The sequence below is a fragment of the Mustela lutreola genome, chromosome 8 (genome assembly GCF_030435805.1).
Source record: "Mustela lutreola isolate mMusLut2 chromosome 8, mMusLut2.pri, whole genome shotgun sequence".
NCBI lineage: Eukaryota > Metazoa > Chordata > Mammalia > Carnivora > Mustelidae > Mustela > Mustela lutreola.
In genome coordinates, this window is record NC_081297.1 from 83,271,191 (window position 1) to 83,288,101 (window position 16,911).

The following is a 16,911-nucleotide window of genomic DNA, read 5'->3' on the forward strand; positions in this document are numbered from 1 at the left end:
AAACATGTATTTGTGTGTGTGTGTGTGTGTAAATTGTCTGGAAATAAAGTACATTTAAAAAGGCAGTAAGGAGGTGCCTAGGTGGCTCAGTCATTAAACATGTGCTTTCAGCCCAGGTCATAATCCCAGAGTCCTAGGGTCCTGGGATCAAGTCCTACATCAGGCTCCCTGTTCAGTGGAGAGCCTGCTTCTCCCTCTCCCTCTGCTGCTTGTGTGCGCTCTCTCTCTGTCAAATGGATAAATAAAATCTTTATAAAAAATAAAAATAGGGACGCCTGGGTGGCTCAGTGGGTTAAGCCACTGTCTTCGGCTTGGGTCATGATGCCAGGGTCCTGGGATCGAGCCCCAAATCGGGCTCTCTGCTCAGCAGGGAGCCTGCTTCCTCCTCTCTCTCTGCCTGCCTCTCTGCCTGCTTGTCATCTCTCTCTGTCAAATAAATAAATAAAATCTTTAAAAAAAAATAAAATAAAAAAAATAAAACTATTAAGATGCTAATAGTTCTATATCCAGGTAGTTCTCTTACGGGTAATTTATATTTTTTTCTTGTTCATTTTTCTAAATTATTAAATTTTCTAAGATGACCAGGCAGTATTTTTAACAATCAGAATAATTTAATGATAAATATGACATTGTATCTGCTGTTTGATTTGTAAATTCTCTTGACTATGAGCCCAAACCCATTACATTCTGACTCAATGTCACTCAAAGGTTATTGAAGCTCTCTAAAAACCCTCAGAGATCTGAAACGATACAATGTTGTTCTGTGAAGACTGTTTTCCTTGGGAAGAAATCAAGCACTATTCCCAGTTTTTGTTTTGTTTTGTTTGTTTTTTGACCAGCAGCCTTTACAAGGGATGACTCTTGGAAATTTAGATTGTCCTGTTAGAAAATGGTAGACTACTGGGGCACCTGGGTGACACAGTTGGTGAAGCCAGGGGCTCTTGGTTTCAGCTCAGGTTGTGATCTCAGGGTCACAAGATCCAGCGCAGCATTGAGCTCCACGCTCAGTGCGGAGTCTGCCTGAGATTCTCTCTCCCTCTCCCCGCCCCTCCCTCTTGTGTTCTCTTTTTCTCTAAAAGAAAGAAATATATCTTTAAAAAAAATGGTAGAGTACTGGTATTTCAACTAGTTATGCAATGGGTGACTAAAACTGAATTATTATGGTGTATGTTTGCATTTGCCCCAGAGCTGGTGATAAATCAGATACAGTGGTAACTTGTTATTGCTAATGCTGACATTTTTTCCTTTTGCAGGTGGACTGTTCATGAGTGTGGATGTCTGCAAAAATGGCGTGACTTTCCTTAGAATCAGAGCCACACCCTATGTCTGATTCCTTTCTTTAACCTTTTAAATTTGTGGAGAAATTTTTGTGCACGGCTTTATTTTATTTAGAAATCTAGAATGAGAAAGTGTTTGTCTCCATTCTGAGATATGGATGTATGTGGGTGGACAGGTGGATGTTTCTTGTTTCCGAGTCACACCATCTAGGAGGAAATAAGAGATGAATTTTGTTGGAGTGCCATTAGGCACTGGGCACAGTGCTGGCTGCCATTCTTTCATCTGCAATGTGCCTGGGACCCCATCTCCTTTGGCAGAAATGTGGCTGTCCTCACCCTTGAAGAATGCCAACTCAAAGCAGTGGAAGTCGCTTTGATTCAACCTGCCTTTTAATAGTAAGGGGTCAGGTCCTGACCTTCGGGAAACATGGTCTTCTAGGAACTATGTTAGAAAGTACAGCCAACCTCAGCCTGTGGTCACGTCTTAGCTTTTTCTTTTTTTTTTTTTTTTTTAAAGATTTTATTTATTTATCTGACAGAGAGAAATTACAAGTACATTGAGAGGCAGGCAGAGAGAGAGAGAAGGAAGCAGGCTCCCTGCCGAGCAGAGAGCCCGATGCGGGACTCGATCCCAGGACCCTGAGATCATGACCTGAGCCGAAGGCAGCGGCCTAACCCACTGAGCCACCCAGGCGCCCACGTCTTAGCTTTTTCTCACAGATGATCCTACCCCTGAGGATGTCCGGGGTTTTCACCACCTCATCATTTCTAGACGTCACCAGATCCTCGCCCAATTGTGGCCACTCCTGCCACACCATCCTGTTTGCAGTCACGTCCTACTGCTGCTGTAACAAATGACCACAAATTTGACAGCTTAAAAATGAGACAGGACACCTGAGTGGCACAGTCGGTTAGGTGTCCAACTCTTATTTTCAGCTCAGGTTGTGATCTCAAGGTTGTGAGATCAAGTCCCAGGTCAGGCCCCACCCTCAATGTGGAATCTGCTTGTGACTCTCTCTCCCTCTCTATTTTCTCCCTCTGTCCCTTCCCCCCATGCTGTCTCTCTCTTTCTCAAATAAAGAAATAAATATTTAAAGAGAGAGAGAGATTTTTTTCTCTTACAGTACTGAAGGCGAGAAATTCCAGCATTGCCTTTATTGGGCTAAGTCATGTTGTTTGCAGGGGGCTGCTTCCTTCTGAAGGCTGTAGGGAAGAATCTGTTTCCTTGCTTTTTCTAGCTTCTAACACTGTATTTCTTGCATTCTTGCTCCGTGGACTTTTCTTTCATTTTCAAAGCCAGCAGCATAGCATGTTCAAATCTCACTCTCTCTACTTCCATCTTCTCATTACTTTCTCTCTTAGAAGAATCTTGGTCATTGCCTTGGGCCCACTTGGATAATCCAGGACCATCTTCCCATCTCAAGATGCCCAACTTAATCACATCAGCAAAATCCCTTTTGCTATCTACTATAATGGTCACAGGTTCCAGACATCAGGTCATGGACATCCTAATGTCCATGGGAGCGGGGAGTGGGGAGCTGGAGGGCAGGGGCCAGCATCCAGCCTACCGTACCACTAGATGCTGGCCAGCTGCTACATTTTCAGGTGCCCTAAATTCAACACACTGGTTCTTCTCAAGAGGGCTTTGTACTATCTTAACACATACAGGAGGTGGCATTTTTCTCTTACAGTAATAGGGCATGAGAGCTGGAAGTAGAACAGTCTAGCAGGATCTAAGGTCACACAGTCTGGATTTTGATCCTGGTTTCTGTCCCTCAACCACTCACAAGCTATGGGATCCCAGGATAGTTCCTTGACCTCTCTAAATCTCAGTGACGTCATCTGTAAAATGACATCTATCTGCCAGAGTTGTTGTGAAGGGTAAATGAGACAATGCTTGTCAAGTGATTCGTGTGGTGCCTAGCATACAGAAAAATATTTGATAATTATTAGCTCTTATTGGTATTATTGGTCTATCCACCTTACTTTACAGAGAAAAACCAGAGGCTTAGAAATATGAAGTGATTTATCTTTGCCTCACACTCTGGACCTCAGAATCTACAGACAAGGATAAAACAGTGAGGTGCAGGAGTTATTTGGACCCCACTGAGATCTCCCCTTCCTCTACCTGCCCAAACGCTGCCACTGTTACCTTGCTGGTGCCATCCTCTACACCATTCCAGAACATTCCACACATTCCACATGTGGTGCCCCCATTTTTCTTTCAATGCTTCCCTTCTGCAGAATGGCTAACATTGGTTTGTCCTTCTCCTCTCCCTTACAGGCCCACAAACCTGTTTCAGAAACACTTGCTGCAGTTTTGATTAAAGTTCTATAAAATCTCATTGCTACTGCCAACTGAATTGGAGTGTCTACTTTGTATTTTTAAATTAACATGTTCAAGACCATGTGCGCCCTCACTCCTTATCCCAATGGCTCCTTCCTGAATGATGCTCATCTCAATGAGTGGTGACAACCTATCTTCCACGTTGCTCAGAACCAACGCTTGAGTGACTCCTCTCTCTCAAACCTTGTGTCAGCCCTGCCAACAAGACTTAGACCGTGTAACTTCTCCCTTCAAATCTGACTTCTTACCTCTACTGACACCAGCAGTCAGTCCTAGGTGCTGTCCTCTCACATCTGGAGCATTGCCATTGAGCAAATCTTCTTGTCCCCTTCCTTACACCACAAACCTACAACATAAGTCAGATTATGTCACTTCATGGGTCAACCCTCTTCAATGGCTTACCACTATTCTTAAACAAAATCCAAAGTCTTTGTCACGCCTGCAAGGTCTTATGTGATTTGCATACTTCTCTGATCTCATTTCCCTCCGTTTCCCCATTACACCTCTTAAGTCACATCAGTCTTCTCGCTGTCTTGGAAGTGCTCTAAGGGCATTCCCACCTCAGGACCTTTGTATGTGCTGTTTCTTTTGCCTAGAATACCCTTTCCTTCTAGATAGCCTCATGAGTTGTATCCTCTCTCCATTCAGATCTTTGTCAATATCATGCCACACAATGTGAAAAAACACTTTCATAACTTTATTTTCTTTAGAGTACTTGTTATTAGATGCCATTGTATTTTACATTGGTGGTTTATTGATTTATCATCTGCCATACCCACTAGAAAAGAAGCTCCAAGTTCACCATTGTGTTTTCAGCACCTAAAACAGGATTTGATTTATAGTTGACACTCGATGCATGCTTTTTAATAAAAAAATTTTTTTAGAAATGCTTCCTTGTGTTTAAGAGCATTCTGCATGCTTTATATGTATTGATTATCTTAATCTTCCTAATAGCTTTATAAGATAGGTATTATTATTATCCTTCCTTTAGAGATAAGAGACAGCTCCCCTTCCTAACAACTTGATTTGAAAGCTGTCATCATTACACAGTTACCTTTCCCTGTAAGTATGCACCATATTGTATAGCAGTTCTTCTTGGGAATAGATCTGCTTAGTCTCAGCCTAAGTATGCTTTGCTGGGAGGAAATAACTCAGGGCATGGTATGAACTCTGCTCTCGGCTTCTTCTATGCTTATAAGGTTCCTCCAGTAAACTGTATTTTGCATTTATGTTGTATAGCATTATGGGGTGTGTGTTCTTATCCCCTTTGCACACTAATTAGATGTTTCTATATTGGGCTACCTTTGTCATTCAAAAAGAAAAAGCATGGTCCCAAACCAATCAAGTATGCCATGACGGTAATTATTGTATTTATGAGGTTCTTAAAATGTATTTCATCCCACTGATACCTTGCCTATCCTCTCCCATGCCCAAGCCTCCAACTAGCATTCTACTTCCTGGAAAAGTAGCCTAGTAACAGATCCTTGGGCTTGACTCCAAAACTACCTGTATCTCTGAGTAGAACTTGCCAGAAGCTCTGCTTTACTTCCCATTTGGGTCTCAGTGAATATTAGGTTAACAAGAAAAAGGCATTATTGGGACGCCTGGGTGGCTCAGTTGGTTGGACGACTGCCTTCTGCTCAGGTCATGATCCCGGGGTCCCGGGATCAAGTCCCGCATCTGGCGCCCAGCTCCATGGGGAGTCTGCTTCTCCCTCTGACTTTCTCCTTGCTCATGCTCTTTCTCACTGTCTCTCTCTCAAATAAATAAATAAAATCTTTAAAAAAAAAAAAAAAGAACAAGGCATTATGAGGAAAAATCAAAATCCCTTCCTTTCTTTTTTTAATTTTTAATTTAATTGTAAAAAACTTTGAGTTAGTATGTAGTGTAGTATTAGCTTCAGGGTTAGAATTTAGTGATTCATTGCTTATAAATAACACCCCATGTTCATCCCAATAAGTGCCCTCCTTAATGCCCATCACCCCTTTAGCCCATCCGCCCACCTAGCTCCCATCCAGCAAGCCTTATTTTGTTTTCTGTGTTTAAGAGTGTCTTGTACTTTGCCTCCCTCTCTGTTTTTATCTTATTTTTCCTTCGCTTCCCCTATATTAATTTATTTTGTTTCTTACATTCCATATATGAGTGAAATCAAAAGACATTTGTCTTTCTCTAACTGACTTATTTCACGTAGTATAATACTCTCTAGCTCCATCCATACTGTTGCAAATGGTAGGATTTCATTCTTTTTGATCGCCGAGTAATATTCCTTTGTATACTATGTCTTCTTTTTCCATTCATCAGTCGACAGACATTTTTTTTTTTTTTTAAAGATTTTATTTATTTGTCAGAGAGAGAGCGAGCGAGAGCGAGCACAGGCAGACAAAGTGGAAGGCAGAGTCAGAGGGAGAAGCAGTCTCCCTGCGGAGCAAGGAGCCCGATGTGGGACTCGATCCCAGGACGCTGGGATCATGACCTGAGCCGAAGGCAGCTGCTTAACCAACTGAGCCACCCAGGCGTCCCAGTCGACAGACATTTGGGCTCTTTCCATAATTTGGCTACTATGGACATCACTGCTATGAACATTGGGGTTCATGTACCTATTCAAAGCACTATGTTTAAATTCTTTGGATAAAAACCTAGAAATGCATTTGCTAGGTTGTATGGTAGTTCCATCTTTAACTCTGTGAGGAACCTCCAACTCTTTTGCAAAGCGGCTGTACTGGTTTGCATTCCCACCAACAGTTAAAAATGGGTTCCCTTTTATCCGCATCCTCACCAACATCTGTTGTTTTCTGAGTTTGTAATTTTAGCCATTCTGACAGGTGTGAGGTGGTATCTTACTGTGGTTTTGAAAATCCCTTCCTTTTGGGGCACCTGGGTGGCTCAGTGGGTTAAGCCTCTGCTTAAGGATCTCAGGGTCCTGGGATTGAGCCCCACATCCGGCTCCCTGCCCGTGGGAAGCCTGCTTCTCCCTCTCCTGCTTCCCCTGCTTGTGTTCCCTCTCTCACTCTGTGTGTGTGTGTGTGTGTGTGTGTATGTGTGTCAAATAAATAAAATCATTAAAAAAATTTTTTTAAAAATCCCGTCCTTTCTATGTCTGAATGAGATACTGATTTTTTTTGGGGGGGGAGGGGTAATCTCTATACCCAACATCGGGCTCAAACTCACAACCCCATGGGAGGAGGAGTTGTGTGAGTTGGGAGTTGCGTGCTCTAACAACTGAGCCAGCCAGGCACCCCTGAATGAAATGCTGATATTCTTGATCCTTCCCGTGTGTTCTAGAGCCTCTCTTTCTGGAACTTACTTTTGCTAGTTCCAAACCATTTGGTTTATTTTTTTGTTTCTCCCCCACTCTTAGAATTATGCCTGAAACCCTTTACTCTTATTTGGTGTACAAATATGGGGCAAAGAATCACACATTCCAGATATGTTCCCATCATCTGTTTGCCTCTTGGGCCAGTTTATTTTTCTTCAGACACCAAGTCCTTGTAGAGGCAATGATATTATCTATTGGCCTTTCTGCAAACAGTTTACATTCTTTGTTATTCCTTAAAACATTTACAATTTCCTATTGGGTAGGATTTTTGCCCTTTTGGAATTATATTTATAATACTTTTCTTATTCCTTTAAAAAAAAACACATGTACCCAGAGAGTCTGTCTTTGCCTTACCCCATCTGCCCTTCTTCCAGCTGTTAGCTTGGCCCTCAGAGGTGCTCTCAAGTACAAGACCTTCCAGCTCTGTGCCACTGATAGGGCTGATGGTATTACAAGGACCAAAGCACTAAGAGGTCAGCAACACCACAGAGCTGAACTGTAACGTTCTGAAGCCCAGAGCAGCACGAGGGGGCTCCCTCTGTGTTTGGGATGGCTCTCAGGACACTGTGGTTTGCTGTCGTGTTGGGGAGAGTGGAGGGCAGGATGGGGACTGTGACCACGCAGGGGGGGGGCACTTAGCAACCAAATCCAGTCCGTGCAAGTGGTCATGGGATATTCTACGTTTCTTTCTTTCCTCTCTCTCTTTCCTTTCTCTCCTCCTCCCTTTTCTTCTCCTTGAACCTCATGCAGTTTTACTAGCTCTCTTCCTTACCAGAGAAGAAAACACTGGCATGAAAATATGCTGTTCAAAGGTTATATGGATAATTTCAACAGAAAACCTGGGACTGCTCCAGGAAAAAGTGGCAGTGGTGCAGAGATTTGCCACTGTGAGGCGGGTCATGACTCAGGTCTTTCTTTTCCTTGGTGCCAGTCCCAGCAGATGCAAGGAAATACAAGGCAGATGGGGGGCGGCGTACTTCTGGGATGTAAGTCAGGTCAGCTCTACCTAGTCCATCTCTGTTTTCCTAAGCCTCTTCCATGGGGAGACCCTGATTCTTTCTTTTATTCATAGTATGTGCCTACTGTGTGCCAATATTGGTGTTGGGGATGAAGTGATAATGAACACGGATAATCCCTAGCTCCAGCAATGAAAAAAAGTCTGGAAGCAATTGCGAGTGTGATAAGTGGTTCCCTAGAAGCGTATTAAGGATGCCGTGGAGCACACAATGAGGGAATTAGTCTGAGTCCCTTTCCCTGTAGGCTCGGTCTTACCTATTATACGAGCCTTTGCCCATCATTAGTGAACTCTTAGCATTAAAAGTGCCAGTGATGACCTAGAAAGTTGGATGCTTTGGGCATCAGTGCAGACCCACCAGATCACAGCCTTCCCCAGCCATTGAGCACGTTACCCCCGTAAGCCTGGGCTTTGATTTCAGGTCTGTTGTCCTGTACTCTAGTTCTCTGCTCATATTTAGACCCTGTCACCCTGCTGAGTTCTTGCCAAGTCCCTCCCCTATAAGACCAAATCTTTCTCTTGAAGATTCAACCACTGAGTGGGTTTTGCTCTCGTTGGGCCACGCTCTGTCCACCTTTCAGTCTAGCCTGTCACTCGGACTCCCACCATCGAACCCCACCCTCCAGACTAGACCAACTTCCCCAAACCCACTGCAGGCTAGCCCTGGACCGTGGTCAGGTTCCAGAGCTGATCTGATTGTCCCGTCTGTCCTTCTGTTCTTCTGACTCCTGGGTTTTTGTTTTGTTTTGTTTTAAAATTTTTATTTATTTATTTGACAGAGAGAGATCACGAGTAGGCAGAGAGACAGGCGGGGGGTGGAGGAAAGCAGGCTCCCTGCAGAGCAGAGAGCCTGATTCGGTACTTGATCCCAGGACCTTGGGATCGTGACCCAAGCCGAAGGCAGAGGCTTTAACCCACTGAGCCACCCAGGCGCCCATTTTCTGACTCCTGGTTTCTCCTTCTCCTCTGTTTCACTTTGCTGTGATCCTGCAGGCTTTTTACCTAAGTCTGAGTTGTAACATTGCTACCCAATGTGCCCTGGGTTTGTTGGCAATTTAATCCCTATTGGTTTATTGATTTATTCTTTCTCCCTTGCGCACAGTATACATTTTGACTATTCAGGCATCATAAACTCTCTGAGAGCCCACCATGCACCAGGCATTATTTTGAGCTCTGAGGAAATACCCATGAACACAACAAAGATGCCTGTCCTTTTAACCATGACCATTCTGTGTGTGCTCTCTGCGATTCAGATCTTTAATATCAAACACACTCTGATGTGAGATCAAGTGCGTTCTCCAAACAATGTACAGGCATGCTATGCTTCCAAACCCCCAAATTTCCCCTTGCCGGGGAGCCCAGGTATTGCCTTAATTCCACGCCTCACTTCCGCCACTGAAAATGAATCCCCAGATGGACCATTTCCAAGCCACCCGGCTGGAAGCATGACATCAGCTCGCAAATTGCTGCACCAAGTTCATAAACTACAACTGATAAATGAGTTTGAAGCTTGGAAATCAAATAATTGCCCCTTGAGACTTTCCGACTAGACAACACAAATTGCTCATTGCTGACACAAAGATTCCAGGCTAGGGTTTTTCATCTCGGAGACTTAAAGCCACGCTATTTACGGGAATACACATTTTATTTTTGCCCTGATTAAACCCTATTAGGATGAGACGGATCTTTGTTGGATAAACACTCCTTTATCTCTCCTTCTAATAGGAGTAGTAATTTGGTGGTTCACACACATACACACATTCTCTGTGTGGGGGGGCTATAGCTATGAGTGTACTTTTAATTGTGCAGATTCTTTTTTTTTAATTTTTTATTATTTTTTTGAATTGTGCAGATTCTTAACTCTTTTTTCCTTGCCAGCTTCAGATTTCTCCTTTTAACTATCATACTTACTGAGCAAAGAGAACTATTACCTCTCCATCAAGATCAATTACAATTCAGCAGAATTTTGAAATCATGTCCTGGGATTGACCAGTTTGCTTAAGCCTTGAGACAAACGTGCCCCACCCACCCACTGAGTAGCAGAGAGGCTGAGGTCAGGACCGGCTCCCTGTTCTTCCAGGAAGAGCTGTGGTGTGCTGATGGTGTGAGGCAGAGCAGGGCAAACATCAGATAGGTGGAATGGGGAACTGGCCATGTGGGGTGATGTGAGAGATTCCTAAAAAAGGTGCTGGATTGAGGAAGTCCTTCCTCCCTCCTACAGACAGGGGCTGTGACGATTGGAATTCCTGGGAGACAAGCCTCATCACTCTGACTCTTCTCAAATCTGCCAACATCTCATTCAATGGGAGGTAAAAATCCAGGAGGGAGGCCTCTGTCCTCAGGTGCCTGGCTGTAGACATGGAGCTAGGCAGAACCAGAGTCTGCCCCAGATACTAGGCTGATGTCTCTGGCCTTCACGGATGGAATGCCCTTCCTTTTTTCCGTCCTTGCTTTCATAAATATTTAGCAGGGGCTTCTAAGAGCAAGGTGCTCCATGAGACTCTGAGAACACAAAACCAAATAACACACACATCCCTTCTCTCAAGGATGTAATGAAAATAAAAATTAGAAAAAAAGAAATAGGTACAAAGAGACACAGACGATGGAGCTCTTTGTGGCGATGGAGTAGGTCTGTGCCTTGATTGCAGTTCTGGGTCCCAGATCTGCACAGGTGATAAAAGGGTATGGAACTACACATATTGTTACAATGTTGGTTTTCTTTTAATATAGTACTATACTTATGTAAAATGCAACCTCCAGGAGAAAGAGGGTAAAGGGTACCAGGGTACTGTCTTTGCAACTTTCTGTGAAGCCATAGTTACTTCAAAATTTAAAATTTTTGTGAGGTGCTGGGTGGCTCAGACAGTTAAGCATCTGCCTTTGGCTCAGGTTATGCTCCTAGGGTGCTGGGATCAAGCCCTGAGTCAGGCTCCCTACTCTGCTCGGAGCCTGATTCTTGCTCTCCCTCTGCCGCTCCCCCTGCTTGTGCTCTCTTGCTCATTCTCTCTTTCTCTCTCTCAAGTAAAGAAATAAAATCCTTTTTTAAAATTTTAAAAATTTTGAAAATTTCATTTCTATTTTATACCCAGGAACAATGGTTAAGGGAAGTTTAGTAATTTGGCCAAAGTGACAGAATTGAGTATGAGTATTAAGCAAATGTATATTTAAATCTGGAGCAGAAAAACTTGGGCTGTTTCTGTGGATCTAGGAGACCTCCGCCTTAGCATGGTAATTACAGGAGCTGACATGGATGTGAACACTGGTGGAGAATGCTGGATTGCTGAGGACAGCATCACTTAAGAGAGAAATAAGACACTGAGGGGAGGTGGCCAGAGAGAAAGGAGGAAACCAAGACTTAGATGCCATGAAAGCGCAGGAGAGAAAGTATTCTGCGCAATTAAATGTTGCTGAGCAGTCAAGAGAGAGAAGGATGAATTTTGCCACAAGAACGTCATTTATCATGCTCCTGAGAGCAGTTATTGTTGAGCAAGAGAAATGAAATGGGAAGACGGGAGGCTCAGTGGCTCAGTTGGTTAAGCATCTGACTCTCAGGTCATGATCTCAGCGTAGGGGGATGGAGCCCTGCGTTGGGTTCCATGCTGGGCCTGAAGTCTTAAGATTCTCCCTCTCTCTCCCTCTGCCTCTGCCTCTACCACCCCTTGCCCCCCCAGTCTTTCTTTCTTTCTCTTTCTCTCTCTCTCTCTCTCTCTCTCTCTCTCAGTAGTGAATGGAAAGGGAGGTACTGGAGGCCACGTACATAAGATGTTCTTTTAATAAATCTGGTTTGAAGAGGAAGAGAGAACAGTAGATGGAAGGAAGGTGAACTCCAGGAAGGATTGTTCATTTATTTTAGAATGGGAGAGAGAAGGCAAGGGACACAGAGAAGTTGAAGACGCAAGAGAAAGGAAGCAAAGAGAACAGTCACCAAGAGGACAGAAGGGACAAGGTCAAGAACAGGCGGAGATATTGGCCTTAGATGGAGGCTAGAAGCCCTTCTTCTGAAGAGGGGAGAAGGGAGAAGTGATGAGTGTAGATATAGATGGGGTGCTAGAATTGTTGGTGGAAGTTGGGTGAGTTCCTTTCTGAGAACTTCACTGTTTTTTTGTGAACTAGGAGGCAAGGTCATCTGCTGAGAGTGAAGGCACAACCAGGAGCATCAGAGGTTTGAAGTAATGGGAGGATTTTTGAAATGGTTGTAGGGAAGAGAGATGAAGGTGACTAGAGTGACATGGAAAGGATGCTGGGCCACACCGAGGCTGCAGCATATGCTGTTGGTGGCTCACCAATATGGCCTGGGGACGTGCGGGTCTGGTGTGAACATGCCCGTGGCTTTCTGGTAGAAGCCTAAGGGGATTCACAGGCCAGGAGCCTGTAGGGCCTGTGCATGGGGCAGCTTGGAATGGGGGGGGGTCAAAGCCCCTGATAGTATTTTTCAACCAACAACAGAGAAGAGTGGGGTGGGATGACTCGAAGGTGGGTTCTATGCAGTCTTTCTGAGGTCCCAGTGGGACTGAGCCCCAGTCACCCGCAGTGACAGTCTGCTCATTAACATGCCCTGTGTTGGTTCCTCTTTCCCCCACCCCCGTTTTTCTCTCTCTTCCTTTCTCTTCTCCCTACCCCTTTATTTCTCTATTTGGGATTATCTCCAAATAAACCATTTATATTCCAATCTCCATCTCAGGCTCTGCCTCTGTGGGATCTGAACTCGAGAAAAGGGCCCAGATGAAATTAGGGAGTGGTAATTTGTAGTGGTACCTATCTGCCAGCATGTGATACTCTAATATTGTTTGGTAGCCAAAGCATGGAAAAAACACAGATCATCCAAATAAACCATGAAGGGTGGGAGATTTTGCAGCAGGTACAATGAGGATAATGAGGCAAAGGAGTTAAAAATATTGGCAAGAGAATGTGTGAAATGCTCATTAAGTCTACGATGAATAGAGGGGTGGATTAGAGGACCCGAAGCAAAGGGAGAAATGTGTTATGCGAGTTGAACAGGCTTGTTGAGAGGATAAGAAAATGTGGTCAGAGAGAGAGCGACAATTAGTATTTTAGAGTAATTTAGTAAATTTAGAGATAGGTTTGTGCCTAATGTAGCCATGAAGATAGGCGAGTGCAGAGTATTAATTGACGGTATTTTATTGTAGATGAGGAATTTGAGAATTCGTGAGACTGGAAATGGGATGATTTATCTACACGGACATTCAATTCACCTTGGATGATAGTTGTTTGGAAGACTCTAAACCAGGTGCCAAAGCCCATGGTTCACGGGGGAGAATGAGAATTATGAAACTTTGCTAATGAGGACAGGTGGCGGTTGATCCAGGTGAATAGTGGGGTCTCAAAGAATCAATAACCAAAGCCATCTTTCTGTGTCGATACAGATTTATATCATTTTTCAGGACTGTGTAGTGTTCCATGGATACTGTACCATAATTACTTCACCAGCTTTTACTGAGGGATCCTAAAGTTGTTTCCTATTTTTCAAAACTATAAACAAAGTCTGACTATGTACTAACCTCCTTGGAATAAAGTTCTGCAAGTACTACTATTACCAAAGAGTGTATACATCTTATATTTTATTATTTCTCATCAGATTGCTCTCTGAAAACATGTACATTTTGCATGTCCACAGAAAAAGTGGGAAGTCCATGTTTCTCCCAACCTTGTCAATGTGTGAGTTTGAGAAATATTAAAAAATCTTTGTCAAGTAATAAGTAAAAGACATCTCAATACTATTTCAATTTGCCTCTGAGAATATTAGTGAAATTAAGGATTTTTTCTCATGTATTTACTGACCATTTGAATTTTAATTACCTGTTTGTGATTTTTGCCCATTTTTTTGAGTTTAAATTTTTCTTAATTTGTGCAAATTCTTTTATTGTCATGGATAGCAACCTATTGTCTCACATTATTATTATTATTCCCACATAATAATTATTATTATTAGTTTGTAATTTGTCTTTCAACCTTATATGTGATTTTTTTTTAAAGATTTTTATTTATTTATTTGATAGACAGAGATAGATCACAAGTAGGCAGAGAGGCAGGCAGAGAGAGAGGGGGAAGCAGGCTCCCCGCTGAGCAGAGAGTCATGTGGGGCTCGATCCCAGGATCCTGAGATCATGACCCGAGCCGAAGGCAGAGGCCTAACCCACTGAGCCATCTAGGCGCCCCTATGTGATTTTTTTTTTTTTTGCCACACAGAAAGAATTTAGTTGTTATACTCAATGTTATTTGCCTTAGTTTTTTCTATTTTCTATTACTTTTATGTTAAAAAATGTTTATATTAAAATCTTTGACCTATCTATAATTTATTAAGATGTAGTAAGGTAACAATCTAATATTTTCCCCCTAATTGCAGGTCAATTTTCCCCAAAATTTTTCAATGATCCCTTATTTTCTTAGGTGATTTGAAGGTCGATTCTTGTCCCATACTTAGCTAGCACCCGGATCTTGCCTGTGCCCTGCAGTCCAGGACTCCGTCATGTTGTTAGACTCTGAGACTCAGCCTAGCTCCCAGTTCATGCACAGTCATGGGGACTGGGGAGCGCTGCCTCAATCTGAGCCCCAGAGGAGGGGAAAGGGGGGGAATGGAGGCCATATTTCAGCAGTTCTTGGGGAACAAGGCTCTGACTCATGCAGTGACCAGAATATTCATGGGCGGCTCCTTCGAAGAACAAAAATAAACAGGGATCTAAGAGCACAGTGGCAGATTGCCTGGACCTTCTTCCCTGGACCAGGGGCACTGGGATGATGCTTCTCTATTCTGACCATTGCTTTAGGTCCTGGCAGACTGTCCACTCGCAGTAAGACTGTGTCCTGATCCCCCAGGGTTCAGGGTGACTAAGGATAGCTTCCTTAAATCCTTATACAACCATCCCCTTCAAAAGGGAGTTATTTTTAGTGTTTCAGAGGTAAAAAGAAAGAGAACAAAAAGTTTCATCTCCATCAAGGCATTTTGCTTAACATAAATTTTCTAGATTAAAAAAAAAAAAACCCCAAGAGCCCTGTTTTTCATTGGGAGAGACAAGCATGCATGGACCCTCATCATTGGTGTGTCTTGACTCCTTCCAGGACCCTCTGAAGCTTCCTCAGTCAGTGCTGGTCTCTCTACTCCCAGAGATGTCCCTTCTGCTCTGGTACCCAGAAGTGGGTTGTCATCCCTAGATCCCTTTGAATTCAGTTGTTGCCATTCCTGTGATGCCTTCTATCACCAAGCCCCAGCTACCTGAGCCTACTTTTGCAGATGTTGGAAATCCTTACTTTGACAAGGGATAGTCTGACTACCTTACCTTCCTCCGGGCAGGCCAGAACTGCCATAGACACTTTGGATACTGGGCAAGGGTTCCTGGCCGAGGGGTGGGTGGAGGCCGAAATTCAGCACTCAGCTCGGGATTCCTGACGTGGTACCAGGGAGGTGAGTGGGCTGGGTCTGCCTCAAGGAAGATGTGCCTTTCAGATTTGTACAAAACCACTGTCTGGGCTAGCAGCCATCCTGGGGTGGGGCTTAGAGGAACCCTTAGGTAGCCTGGGGTTATTATGGCCTTTTACATTAAGAAAATTGACCAAACCCCTTAGGGTATTTAATGGAAGGGTCCATTTCAGGCGCTACATACTATAGTCCCTCCTTATCATTTTCTCTCCCTGCCCTTGATGGGACGCCTATAGTTGTTGACTCTGCTTCTATACTCTGAATGAATGTGAACATTTCACCTCTCCTTGCCTTTAGCTATACTGCTATGAGGAAAGTCTTTTCTCTGAGCTAAAGTATCCATGATTGTTCTTTATTAGTCCTCTTTTTTTCTTTAGCGTAAGGATTTATATAATTGTATCATTCCATGCCATGAAAAAGGACCAAGAACGTCTCTGGAATTGTCAACGCCATACCCTTCTCCTAGGAACAGTCTCTCCTTCAACGTCCCTCCCTTCCTTCTTATCTTCCAGGCTAAGTTGAATGTCATTTCCATGTATAATACATCTGTTAGGTTTGACCCAACCTGGGCACAAAGGTTTTCCCTATTAAAAGTGAGAGGGACTCTTCACTTCTAAGAATAAAACTATAAGATTTTAAAAAGAAAAAAATAGACTTATGTATGGGTAGCTTTCCTCCTGGTGGAGAGAGCTGATTTACGTGGGGAATGACGGTAGCCTAGAAAAAGAAGCAGAGATTCCGAATAGAAAAGGCTACAGTTATGGCAGCTCTCAGCTCTGTGGTTCTCATTGTTCCAGAGGCTCCGTTGCCTCCCAATTTTCCCCATCATTTGTTATTCACCTCCTTCTAGGATTTGGTGAACCAGCAACCCCTGTTCCCCATCCCCTTTACTTAGGCTAATTCAAGTCATATTTCTGTCCACCTGACCATGGAGAGTTTTACCTACACAAAGGCAAATAAAGGGATTCTCTGTTTTTCTGGTTAGACTCCGTGGGGCCTGAACTATAAATACGACTTCACACAGATGAAAACCAGAGGTTGATTGGGTCGTCTGTCATTTGGATTGCTAAATAAGATTCATTACCAGGGCTGAAGTTCAACAGCGAAGTGAATAGTGAAGGAAATAAGGTCCAGAGGGTTTTCCGGTTCACAATAATGCTGATTTCCTGAGAAAACTGCTTGACCCCAGACAAGGCATTTACTTTTTCAAGAGAATTGTTTTGTCTTGCCTTTTTTTTTTCCCCTCAAACAACAGAGTGCTATTGTATACCAGGCATTCTTGAGATGATTTCCTTTCCATACACATATATGAGAAAAGTAAACAGGGATATGAGTTGAATAAACAGGATTGAACATGTGTATGTGTGAAGCTCGGAATGAAGAATCTCTTTGGAAATTTTGCTCATGGTTTCATGAGATCGGTGTTATTATAAACCTATTTTTCATAATTGTATTAACGACACCCTTTCAATCACCATTTATCTTGGGAAAACTCTATGGGGGCTACAGGGTTGGACCAAA